The sequence below is a fragment of the Humulus lupulus genome, chromosome 3, assembly GCF_963169125.1.
Source record: "Humulus lupulus chromosome 3, drHumLupu1.1, whole genome shotgun sequence".
Taxonomy (NCBI): domain Eukaryota; kingdom Viridiplantae; phylum Streptophyta; class Magnoliopsida; order Rosales; family Cannabaceae; genus Humulus; species Humulus lupulus.
The window spans coordinates 81,500,493-81,512,837 of record NC_084795.1 but is presented as its reverse complement, the minus strand read 5'-3'; the positions used below and the strand labels follow the sequence as shown (position 1 = coordinate 81,512,837).

Below are 12,345 nucleotides of genomic sequence, written 5' to 3'. Positions count from 1 at the left end.
TGGTGCAGGAAGATGGTTGATCGGGACCAACCCAGAGATCTCTGCCTCAGCATTCGTGGCCAGCTTCGCCAATGTTTCCGCAAACATATTTTGTTCCCTGGGGATCTGACAGATGGAATATTTTTTGAAAGACTGGAGTAGCTCCCGGGCTTGAGTCACATAAGCAGCCATCTTTTATCCCTTCGTTTGGTATTCCCCTGAGATTTTCCTAACAACCAGTTGGGAGTCGCTATAGACTTCTAGACTTGCTGCTCCTACCTCCCGGGCCCGACGTAATCCGGCCAACATGGACTCATGCTCGGCCTCGTTGTTCGATGCATCAAACTGGAAACATAGGGTGCTTTGTAATTGGTGTCCTTGTGGTGATATTAAGATGATCCCGGTCCTTGTCCCATTTTCGTTCGAGGCCCCGTCTATGAAGACCTTCCATAGGGGTGCCACGGGGTCGACGAGATTGTCATCTTCAGTGATCCCGGTGCATTCCATGATGAAGTCGGCCAGTGCCTGCCCCTTGATTGAAACCCTGGGAACATATGCAATGTCGAATTGACTCAGTTCCATGGCCCACTTCAGGAGTCTCCCCGATGATTCGGGCTTTTGTAACACTTTCCGTAGGGGATAATTAGTTAGTACTTTTATGGCATGGGCCTGAAAGAAAGGCCTAAGCTTCTAGGATGCAATTAGTAAGCAAAATGTCAATTTCTCGATTACCGTCCTTTTTCTTACGTAATAAACCGGGATCTAGGCCTTTCCTTCTTCCTACACGAGTGCGACACTGATGGTGTATTCGGACACGGCCAAATAAAGGTACAACGGCTCCCCATCCACTGGCTTTGTCAAGATTGGTGCTCAGGCCAAATGTTTCTTCAGCTTTTGGAAGGCCTCTTCACATTCGGCTGACCATTTGAACCTTTGGCTTCCGCGAAGGATGTTGAAGAACGGGATGCACTTTTCTGTGGACTTTGAGACAAAACGGCTCAGGGCTGCTATTCATCTCGTCAAGCTTTGCACGTCTTTGTGCTTTTGTGGCGAAGACATATCGATCAGTTCTTTGATCTTGTCCGAGTTGGACTTTATCCCTCGGGAGCTTACTATGAAGCCCAAGAACTTCCCGGATATCACACCAAAAATGCACTTCTTGGGGTTCAGCTTCATCCCATACTTTCGAATAATGGCAAACGCATCTGCCAGATCGTCAGCGTATCTTCCGGAGTTCTTAGATTTGACTATCATGTCATCTATGTAGACCTCCATATTCCTTCCTAGTTGGGCCTGGAACATTCTGTTGATGAGCCTTTGATACGTGGCTCCGGCATTCTTGAGCCCGAAGGGCATGACAATGCAGCAGTATACCCCATTGTCTGTCTGGAAGCTGGTGTGTTCCTAGTTTGCTACATGCATTGAAATCTGGTTATAGCCGGAGTATGCGTCTATGAAGCTTAACATCTCATACCCGGACGTTGGATCTACCATTTGGTCAATCCGGAGTAGAGAGAAGCAGCCTTTGGGGTAGGCCTTATTGAGGTCCATGAAGTCGATGCAAGTTCTCCACGTCCCGTTTGGCTTTGGTACCAACATCGGATTGGCTAGCCAGATTGGATACAAGGCTTCTCGAATGAAGTTGATCAAAGATAACTTCTCAACTTCTAACTTGAGGGCCTCTGCCCTCTCCGCCCCTAGAGGTGTCCGTTTCTACCGGACTGGAGTCGCGCCCTCGTCGATGTTCAGGGCATGGCATATGATGTCACAGTTGATCCCGGTCATATCTGAGTGTGACCAGGCTAGGACATCCTGGTTCTCTTTCACTCAGGCAATGATGGCAGCTTGGACCTCTGCATTCAAGTTCTTCCCAACTTGGATTACTTTGGTCGGGTCGGTGTCGCTGATGCACACCACTTCAATCTCCTCCATGGGCTTTAGTGCACGGTCCGCCCCTATCCATAGATCCAATTCATCATCTTCCCAGACCATCCTCCGCACCGGTGGAGGAGGTAGGACTGGATCAATATTCTCCTCCTCGAGAGGCTCTTCGCGGACCATATAAATTGGTTGAACGGATATGTGGTAACACTTTCGAGCGCTCTTCTGATCTCCCCGAACTGCTCCTACCTCTCCGTTGTCGTAGGGGAATTTCATACAGAGGTGGCGGATGGAGGTGATAGCGCCGAAGTTGACCAGCGCGGGCCGACCAAAGATGACGCTGTAGGCGATGGGGCAGTCCACCACTACGAACGTACATAATTTGAACGAGCCTTGGATCTCGTTCCCCAACGTTACGGGCAACTGGATCTTCCCCATTGGGAGTATTGAATCTCCATTGAAACCATAGATCTGCGTTGGGCATGAGGCCAGATCTGCCTCAGTCAAGCCAATTGCAATGAAGGCTGGCTTGAACAATAAATTGACGGAACTTCCGTCATCCACCAACACTCGGGACACCATCTTGTTGGCGATTTGGGCATCGACAGCTAAAGGGTCATGATGCGGGCAGTGGACGTTCTGGGCATCTTCTTCCGTGAAGGTGATGGGTAAATTCATCAACTTCAAGCGTTGAGCCAGGGTCTGGACCAAGGCGTATACCTCATGGTCATGGTCGAGCTCGTTGAGATATCGTTTTTTATCATTCCGGGATGGTCCACCCAGGTGCAGTCCTCCCGAGATGGTGGCCACGTGACCATCTATTCGTGGAGGCACGGATCCAGAGGGGAAAGGCATCCCGAGTTCGGGTGCCTGCACAATTGGGGCCCCCTGAGGGGCCTGTGCTCCCGGGCCTGTAGCATACCCTCCTTGGGGAGGTTGGTACGATCCAGGTTCTCCCAGGATTGCAGGTTGTCCGGGAGCTGTTGACATTCCCAGAACTCCCACGGGCATCCTGACCCACTGGTGGAGATGACCCAGCTTGATCAAATTCTCGATTTCATTTTTTAGCTAACGACACTCCTCTGACGAGTGACCTGCGTCTTTGTGATATGCGCACCTTATTCTGGTGTCCCTCGAGTTCTTTCCCCCTTTGAACATGGGGGTGGGTTTCTGGTAATGAACCATACTTCTTGTGGCCAGGTATATGTTTTCCCTGGTGTCCACTAAGTTGATGTACTTTGAGTATTGGGGCTCATAGGCCCTTTTTTCCCTTTTTATAGGGCTCGAAGCTGTTCTGTCCTTTCTCGGATCTCTTCCCCCAGGAGGTATTTACTCTTGCCTTTGTCCGCCCTTATTAGAGACAGTTGGGCCCCGTTAGGAGTAGTGCTATACCCGACCAGTGTCGTACCATATCTAGAGAATGGGGTGGATTGTGTCGGCGCATATCCTGATGAGGCAGGACCATAGACCGTCCAGGTTGTGAAGGTCATTCTGGTGGTACTCGTCAACCCTAGCGCCGTCGGGGGCATCAGATAGTGATTGGCAGGATATACATCCCTTATCCGGGGAAGGTTTGGGCACTTGGCTAGGGGACTGGCTGCCATCTGAATGCTTGGATCCGGGCCTCTTCCTAGTTGATAAAGCCTTGTGCCCTCCTTATGAATTCTTCAAGGGTGGCCGCCTTACTGTGCTGCATATCTTCCCAGAGAGGGGACCCGGCTCGAATCTCAGACTGGAGGGCCACCAGGCGCTATCCATCATCCACCTTGGTTTTGGAGGCTTCTTTCATGAAGCGTTGGATGTAGGCCCTTAGGGTCTCCGTGGGGAGCTGCTTAATATTATTGAAGGCGCTGATCTGCATGTTCATCCTCATGGCGGCCACAAACTGCTTGCAGAATGCCGATTGTAATCCGGACCATGATTGGATAGATCTCGGCTTGAGTCTCTTCCACCACTCTTCTGTGGGTCTGTCTTGAGTGATTGAAAAACACAGGCATTTTTCGTTGTCACAGACGTGGGCCACGGTCATCAACCGATTGTAGCAGGATAAGTGGTCCCTAGGGTCTGTGTTCACGGTGTAGGCGGGTAGGTTCGACATTTTGAACCCATTCGGGAGCACCACATTCAGGATGTGTTTGGCGCATGGTTCTTTTTCCTCCTCATCAGAATCAGAACCTCCTCCCTCTTGTTTCCAAACTAACCGGTCCATGACTTTCTTTAATGCGGCCAGCTGTTCCATGAACTTTCTGGCCATTCTGTCATCCAGGGGGGACCCTTTCGTTCCTCCTGTCGTTGAGGTTATTCCTCAAATCTGCCCCTTGGGGGCAAATCTTCTCCTTGCGTGCCCACTCCTTTCAGGCATTCAGACCATCATGCAGGTCTATCTGGGATGTGTCATCCCCTGAACTAATGGCTTCTAGCTCATCCGCACGCTGGCGCCCTCAGTGATCCTTATTCACAGAGGCGCTGAGGGTGGAAACGTTGTTCCCATTTGGTCTGTCTAGGGACAGCTCGGGGCTTGGCACCCTGCAGGTGCATCCCTTGCGGATCTATTGGATGATCCTGTCCTAGGACGGGACACATCTTCTCTTTCCTAGGGAGCGACCCTGAGTTGGCCCCAGTTTTCGGGACGGGATGAGTTTTCCTTTGGGGGTTTTATTTTCCCACAGGGTCAGCCGCTTTGGCCTTCCCTTTTTCTTGAGCTGGGTTAGATGGGCCGTCTCCGGGATTTGGTCCCGGAGGAGGGATCGGCCTCGTATTTTCTGGTGCGCCGGTCCTAACTAGTGGTGTCAGGGACTATGTTCCTGGAGGAGGAACAGCTAGAGGATTGGCTGCCAATCCATGGGCGGCAATGAAGGCCTAAAGGGCCAGGAGGGATTCTTGAATCTGGCAGGTGGCTTCCTTTTGTTAAGCTATCCTGGCCTCTTGATCCAGGATTTGTTGCTTCAGTCTGACCACCTCTGGGTCCTCCTGTTCGGGCTCCATTTCTTCTTCAGGGATAGTAGGATCCTCAACTTCATGCTCCTGGTATCCCCCTTGATTTTCCTCGTCGTCCTCATAGTAACCCTCCTCGTAGTCTGCCTTGTCCTCAAAATTCTGGCAATCGTTAGGCTGGGGCATTTGATAGGGTGAATCCTTAGGTTGGTCTTGAGGGAGAGGTTGATTGGGCAATTGCTCCCCATTGCCTTACTATTGTTGGCGAGCAGGATCGAACGTAGTATGTCTCGTGTTCACCATTGTTACAGATATTCGATATTTTCTTTTTTGAAAACTTTCATCGACTCTCAATGAAAGCATCAAAATATTTACCGAGTTTTTTGGAAACTAGAATTATGAAAGATAAGAGAGCTTAAAAAGAAAGGATTTAGAATATGCAAGCAAAGTTTTTACATGGTTGGGGCGTTAATGAGCCTTAGTCCATGAGTCATTTGTATTAAAGCTTAGAGAGCTTTTGACAATGGAGTTTTCTGGAGGTTTGAGCAGAGTAATTGCTTACAAGAGAAAATTCGCATCCTCTCTACAGTGCACAACTGGCCCTATTTATAGGCAGTTGGATGCACTGGATTTGGGCTGGACTAATATGGGCTCAATATGGATGTAATTAGGATTTGCTCACTAACGGAGGCTTAATACAAAGGGTTCTATCAAATAAAATATACTAATCAGGGCCCATTGGGCCACTTCGAACATAACCACGCTGTACGACTGGCAACAATACGCAACTTCAGTCTGGTTCACGTGGGCTTCTAAGGAGATCCGGGGGACAAGACCCATTAGAGTAGTGGCAGTACTGTTCTGAATAACGACGTACATTCTGTATGTAACCTCTTCTATAGGTTAGTTGAGGAGGAAAAACCCCATGTTTCTCGGGGTGATGTCAATGTCGGGGACAGTTTATCATACCCAACTCGGGTGCCTAGTCCGGGTTCATTTACCAACATCCCGATCCATTTACCAGGACCCTGGTTCGTTTATCAAAACCCGGGTTCATCCACTATCGTCCCGGTCCATTCTTAGACTCGGAGACATCCTCCTAATTCGCATCCTGGACAACACCTTATACTGGGTCCGGGAAGACAAAACGTGTCAAATTCATGGTCCCGACTTATCTGGCGCGGGGATGTCCAATGGATAATGTTGGGCTTACTAATGTTTGGGCCACCAGGATTCACTCCTTCCCCGTTCATTGGCCTCGGTCTCAGTCTCGGGTCCCTGCACGATAGCCCATGGACTTAGTATACTATGCCACGTGTGTGGGGAGGAAACAGGGATAACAGCGTCGATTAAAAGATCTCTAAGACTACCAAATGAGGGGGAGTGATTTCATACTACACTCTTTTCTCCTTGATCGAGTTTTTGTCTCATTAGGTTTTTTTCGGCAATGTTTTTAATGAGGCAGTTATCATGGACATCCAATGTGAAGTATTATAAATAATAAATATATATATAGATGTCCAAATCTTTTCAATTAATTACCATTAATTATAATTACTATTCATTATTTTTAGTTTCCTAATTTATGACTCACATATTTGTATAAATAGACGATCACCCCATTGAAATAAAATACTCAGAAAATTATCTCATTCACTCTGGCTCATCTCTTCTCCTAATATTTTATAATAGCCCTATAAAAAAAATTGTCGTGTAACAGTATTTTCGTTATTTTTGGACAATGAATGGGTATATTAGAAAAAAGCAATAAAAAAATACCCATCCATGAATGAAAGTATCCGGTCCAACACAAAAGTACGTGGGACAATAAAAGCTTTGAATATCAAGACTTTAAAAAGGGGGAAAACAAACTAACGGTCATAAATTTAATGAAACTCAAAGGATTATTTTGAGGTTTTAAGGAGCCATACAGTTTCTCTGTTTTTTAGCGGCGCCTCTCATTTTTTTTCTTTCTTTTTTCTTATTGAATTATTTTCAAAATCTCTGTTCTGATCTTTCTTCAGATCCTTTCTGGATCTTTGTTATTGGGGGTAAGTACTCTGATTTTTGCACTGCTTCTATTTCGTTGAAACATTATTGTTATTAGACCTTCTATATGTTGTTTCTAGACAAAACATTAAGATACAAAAAGTCCATGATTCCAATTCCATTTTACTTTGGTTGGTTCATTTAGAATACTTTTGAATTTTGATAATGTAATTGGGTTTTTTTTCGTCTTATTTAATCTTTCTTCCAAGTACAATGAGATATAATCCAACCAAAAACATTCTGATATGGTTTCAGGTACCATTGTTGATTTTGTCTTTCCCATTTATATATCAAAGCGCTTTTGGTGAAAATGTTTGGGTTTATGAAACTACCGGCTAATAAGATTTCTAAGCAGAAATCAGTAGATCCTGGATTTTTAGCTACAACTACGAACCCTATTGATTCAGACAACGAAGATTCCAAACAGAACATAGTTAAACCTGCCAGAAGAACATCTTCTGAACAAATGCTAATTGTGCCAGATTTTGAAGATGATACTGAGAAGAGAAGAGGGGACAGGTACAAGAACGATTTTCGCGATTCGGGTGGGATAGAGAACAAGAGTGTTCAAGAACTAGAAAAATATGCTGTGTACAAGGTTGAGGAAACGACAAAGAGTGTTAACAATTGTTTGAAGATAGCAGAAGATATTAGGGAGGATGCGACTAGGACACTTGAGATGTTGGACCAGCAGGGTGAGCAAATTACCCGGACTCATATGATGGCTGTTGATATAGACAAGGATTTGAGTCGGGTGAGTCCATTTTGTGATTATGGGAAGTGTTTGATTTGGAATTTATTTTTCGTAAGCTTTCTGTTCTTGATTGTTTGTGATACAAAAGTTAACTTCCAATGATATTTTCTTGAATATTTGCAGTTTTCTAGTTTTTATTCATATTTTGGGATTTGCCCATTGTTGGTTTTTGACCATATGTGACTCTAAAAACAACAAGGAGAAAAGCTTTTAAACAATCTTGGGGGCATGTTTTCTAAGACTTGGAAACCGAAGAAGACTTGAGACATTACCGGGCCTCTTACAACTGCAGGTGGCTACCTTTCTATGTGCTAACTTCGAGATCATATGTTTTCCAAAATGGTTGAGCAACACAATAAAATTTTCACCTTTGGGTCTTGACTCGCTATGGCTTTGGACTTTTAATTTACAATATTGGTTCAACAGACAATGCTTCCAAAAGGAGTGAAAACAACTTGGAGCAGAGGCAAAAGTTTGGTTTAGAGCCTGTACCAACTGGAAGGTCAGTTACAAAGACCCACCCTCTGAAACGACAGGTGCCCTGCAGAAAGTTGAGGTTGGTTTTCAGGGATTATATATTGTGTGTGATTAGATTAAGAAACAAGAATTTGAGGTTACATGGTAATGGGTTACGATTACCAGGTTGAGAAGACAAAGCAAGATTATGCTCTGTCGGATTTAAGCAACATTTTGGGTGACTTGAAGAACATGGATGTAGACATGGGAAGTGAACTTAACAGGTCAGTATCTCTCCATATTCTTTTGAGGTACTACTCTCTCTCTCTCTCTCTCTCTCTCTCTCTCTCTCTCTCTCTCTCTCTCTCTCTCGCTCGTATATAGTCTCAAATGCTGGAAATTGCAGGCAAAACAAAGCTCTTGATCATGTCTCCGACGATGTGGATGAACTCAACTCTCGAGTGAAAGGTGCCAATCAACGTGCACGCCGATTGATTGAAAAGTACAGAGTAACCGATGCATTTACACAGCTTACCAAGTTTTGCACAAGTGTAATTATATTGTAATTTGTTTTTTCAAAACAATTTTCTCTTTTGACTGTTACAAGTTGTATTTTTCTTCTCTTTTGATTGTTACAAGTTGTATTTTTCTTCCCCTGTTCTGCAAATGTATGCAATAACACGAGATAAATTTTCTTGTACTTAATTCTGTTCTCTGTTTCTCACTTCTTAATCAAGCTGGATCCAATTCATGGGCTTTAGTGCACGGTCCGCCCCTATCCATAGATCCAATTCATCATCTTCCCAGACCATCCTCCGCACCGGTGGAGGAGGTAGGACTGGATCAATATTCTCCTCCTCGAGAGGCTCTTCGCGGACCATATAAATTGGTTGAACGGATATGTGGTAACACTTTCGAGCGCTCTTCTGATCTCCCCGAACTGCTCCTACCCCTCCGTTGTCGTAGGGGAATTTCATACAGAGGTGGCGGATGGAGGTGATAGCGCCGAAGTTGACCAGCGCGGGCCGACCAAAGATGACGCTGTAGGCGGTGGGGCAGTCCACCACTACGAACGTACATAATTTGAACGAGCCTTGGATCTCGTTCCCCAACGTTACGGGCAACTGGATCTTCCCCATTGGGAGTATTGAATCTCCATTGAAACCATAGATCTGCGTTGGGCATGAGGCCAGATCTGCCTCAGTCAAACCAATTGCAATGAAGGCTGGCTTGAACAATAAATTGACGGAACTTCCGTCATCCACCAACACTCGGGACACCATCTTGTTGGCGATTTGGGCATCGACAGCTAAAGGGTCATGATGCGGGCAGTGGACGTTCTGGGCATCTTCTTCCGTGAAGGTGATGGGTAAATTCATCAACTTCAAGCGTTGAGCCAGGGTCTGGACCAAGGCGTATACCTCATGGTCATGGTCGAGCTCGTTGAGATATCGTTTTTTATCATTCCGGGATGGTCCACCCAGGTGCAGTCCTCCCGAGATGGTGGCCACGTGACCATCTATTCGTGGAGGCACGGATCCAGAGGGGAAAGGCATCCCGAGTTCGGGTGCCTGTACAATTGGGGCCCCCTGAGGGGCCTGTGCTCCCGGGCCTGTAGCATACCCTCCTTGGGGAGGTTGGTACGATCCAGGTTCTCCCAGGATTGCAGGTTGTCCGGGAGCTGTTGACATTCCCAGAACTCCCACGGGCATCCTGACCCACTGGTGGAGATGACCCAGCTTGATCAAATTCTCGATTTCATTTTTTAGCTAACGACACTCCTCTGACGAGTGACCTGCGTCTTTGTGATATGCGCACCTTATTCTGGTGTCCCTCGAGTTCTTTCCCCCTTTGAACATGGGGGTGGGTTTCTGGTAATGAACCATACTTCTTGTGGCCAGGTATATGTTTTCCCTGGTGTCCACTAAGTTGATGTACTTTGAGTATTGGGGCTCATAGGCCCTTTTTTCCCTTTTTATAGGGCTCGAAGCTGTTCTGTCCTTTCTCGGATCTCTTCCCCCAGGAGGTATTTACTCTTGCCTTTGTCCCCCCCTATTAGAGACAGTTGGGCCCCGTTAGGAGTAGTGCTATACCCGACCAGTGTCGTACCATATCTAGAGAATGGGGTGGATTGTGTCGGCGCATATCCTGATGAGGCAGGACCATAGACCGTCCAAGTTGTGAAGTTCATTCTGGTGGTACTCGTCAACCCTAGCGCCGTCGGGGGCATCAGATAGTGATTGGCAGGATATACATCCCTTATCCGGGGAAGGTTTGGGCACTTGGCTGGGGGACTGGCTGCCATCTGAATGCTTGGATCCGGGCCTCTTCCTAGTTGATAAAGCCTTGTGCCCTCCTTATGAATTCTTCAAGGGTGGCCGCCTTACTGTGCTGCATATCTTCCCAGAGAGGGGACCCGGCTCGAATCTCAGACTGGAGGGCCACCAGGCGCTATCCATCATCCACCTTGGTTTTGGAGGCTTCTTTCATGAAGCGTTGGATGTAGGCCCTTAGGGTCTCCGTGGGGAGCTGCTTAATATTATTGAAGGCGCTGATCTGCATGTTCATCCTCATGGCGGCCACAAACTGCTTGCAGAATGCCGATTGTAATCCGGACCATGATTGGATAGATCTCGGCTTGAGTCTCTTCCACCACTCTTCTGTGGGTCTGTCTTGAGTGATTGAAAAACACAGGCATTTTTCGTTGTCACAGACGTGGGCCACGGTCATCAACCGATTGTAGCAGGATAAGTGGTCCCTAGGGTCTGTGTTCACGGTGTAGGCGGGTAGGTTCGACATTTTGAACCCATTCGGGAGCACCACATTCAGGATGTGTTTGGCGCATGGTTCTTTTTCCTCCTCATCAGAATCAGAACCTCCTCCCTCTTGTTTCCAAACTAACCGGTCCATGACTTTCTTTAATGCGGCCAGCTGTTCCATGAACTTTCTGGCCATTCTGTCATCCAGGGGGGACCCTTTCGTTCCTCCTGTCGTTGAGGTTATTCCTCAAATCTGCCCCTTGGGGGCAAATCTTCTCCTTGCGTGCCCACTCCTTTCAGGCATTCAGACCATCATGCAGGTCTATCTGGGATGTGTCATCCCCTGAACTAATGGCTTCTAGCTCATCCGCACGCTGGCGCCCTCAGTGATCCTTATTCACAGAGGCGCTGAGGGTGGAAACGTTGTTCCCATTTGGTCTGTCTAGGGACAGCTCGGGGCTTGGCACCCTGCAGGTGCATCCCTTGCGGATCTATTGGATGATCCTGTCCTAGGACGGGACACATCTTCTCTTTCCTAGGGAGCGACCCTGAGTTGGCCCCAGTTTTCGGGACGGGATGAGTTTTCCTTTGGGGGTTTTATTTTCCCACAGGGTCAGCCGCTTTGGCCTTCCCTTTTTCTTGAGCTGGGTTAGATGGGCCGTCTCCGGGATTTGGTCCCGGAGGAGGGATCGGCCTCGTATTTTCTGGTGCGCCGGTCCTAACTAGTGGTGTCAGGGACTATGTTCCTGGAGGAGGAACAGCTAGAGGATTGGCTGCCAATCCATGGGCGGCAATGAAGGCCTAAAGGGCCAGGAGGGATTCTTGAATCTGGCAGGTGGCTTCCTTTTGTTAAGCTATCCTGGCCTCTTGATCCAGGATTTGTTGCTTCAGTCTGACCACCTCTGGGTCCTCCTGTTCGGGCTCCATTTCTTCTTCAGGGATAGTAGGATCCTCAACTTCATGCTCCTGGTATCCCCCTTGATTTTCCTCGTCGTCCTCATAGTAACCCTCCTCGTAGTCTGCCTTGTCCTCAAAATTCTGGCAATCGTTAGGCTGGGGCATTTGATAGGGTGAATCCTTAGGTTGGTCTTGAGGGAGAGGTTGATTGGGCAATTGCTCCCCATTGCCTTACTATTGTTGGCGAGCAGGATCGAACGTAGTATGTCTCGTGTTCACCATTGTTACAGATATTCGATATTTTCTTTTTTGAAAACTTTCATCGACTCTCAATGAAAGCATCAAAATATTTACCGAGTTTTTTGGAAACTAGAATTATGAAAGATAAGAGAGCTTAAAAAGAAAGGATTTAGAATATGCAAGCAAAGTTTTTACATGGTTGGGGCGTTAATGAGCCTTAGTCCATGAGTCATTTGTATTAAAGCTTAGAGAGCTTTTGACAATGGAGTTTTCTGGAGGTTTGAGCAGAGTAATTGCTTACAAGAGAAAATTCGCATCCTCTCTACAGTGCACAACTGGCCCTATTTATAGGCAGTTGGATGCACTGGATTTGGGCTGGACTAATATGGGCTCAAT

General features: G+C 47.0%; 1 pseudogene; it reads left to right on the top strand.

Annotated features, from left to right (window-relative positions):
* The first annotated feature begins 6,408 nt into the window (after positions 1–6,408).
* LOC133821217 (putative SNAP25 homologous protein SNAP30) lies at positions 6,409–8,661 on the top strand (annotated as a pseudogene).
* The last annotated feature ends 3,684 nt before the right edge of the window (positions 8,662–12,345 follow it).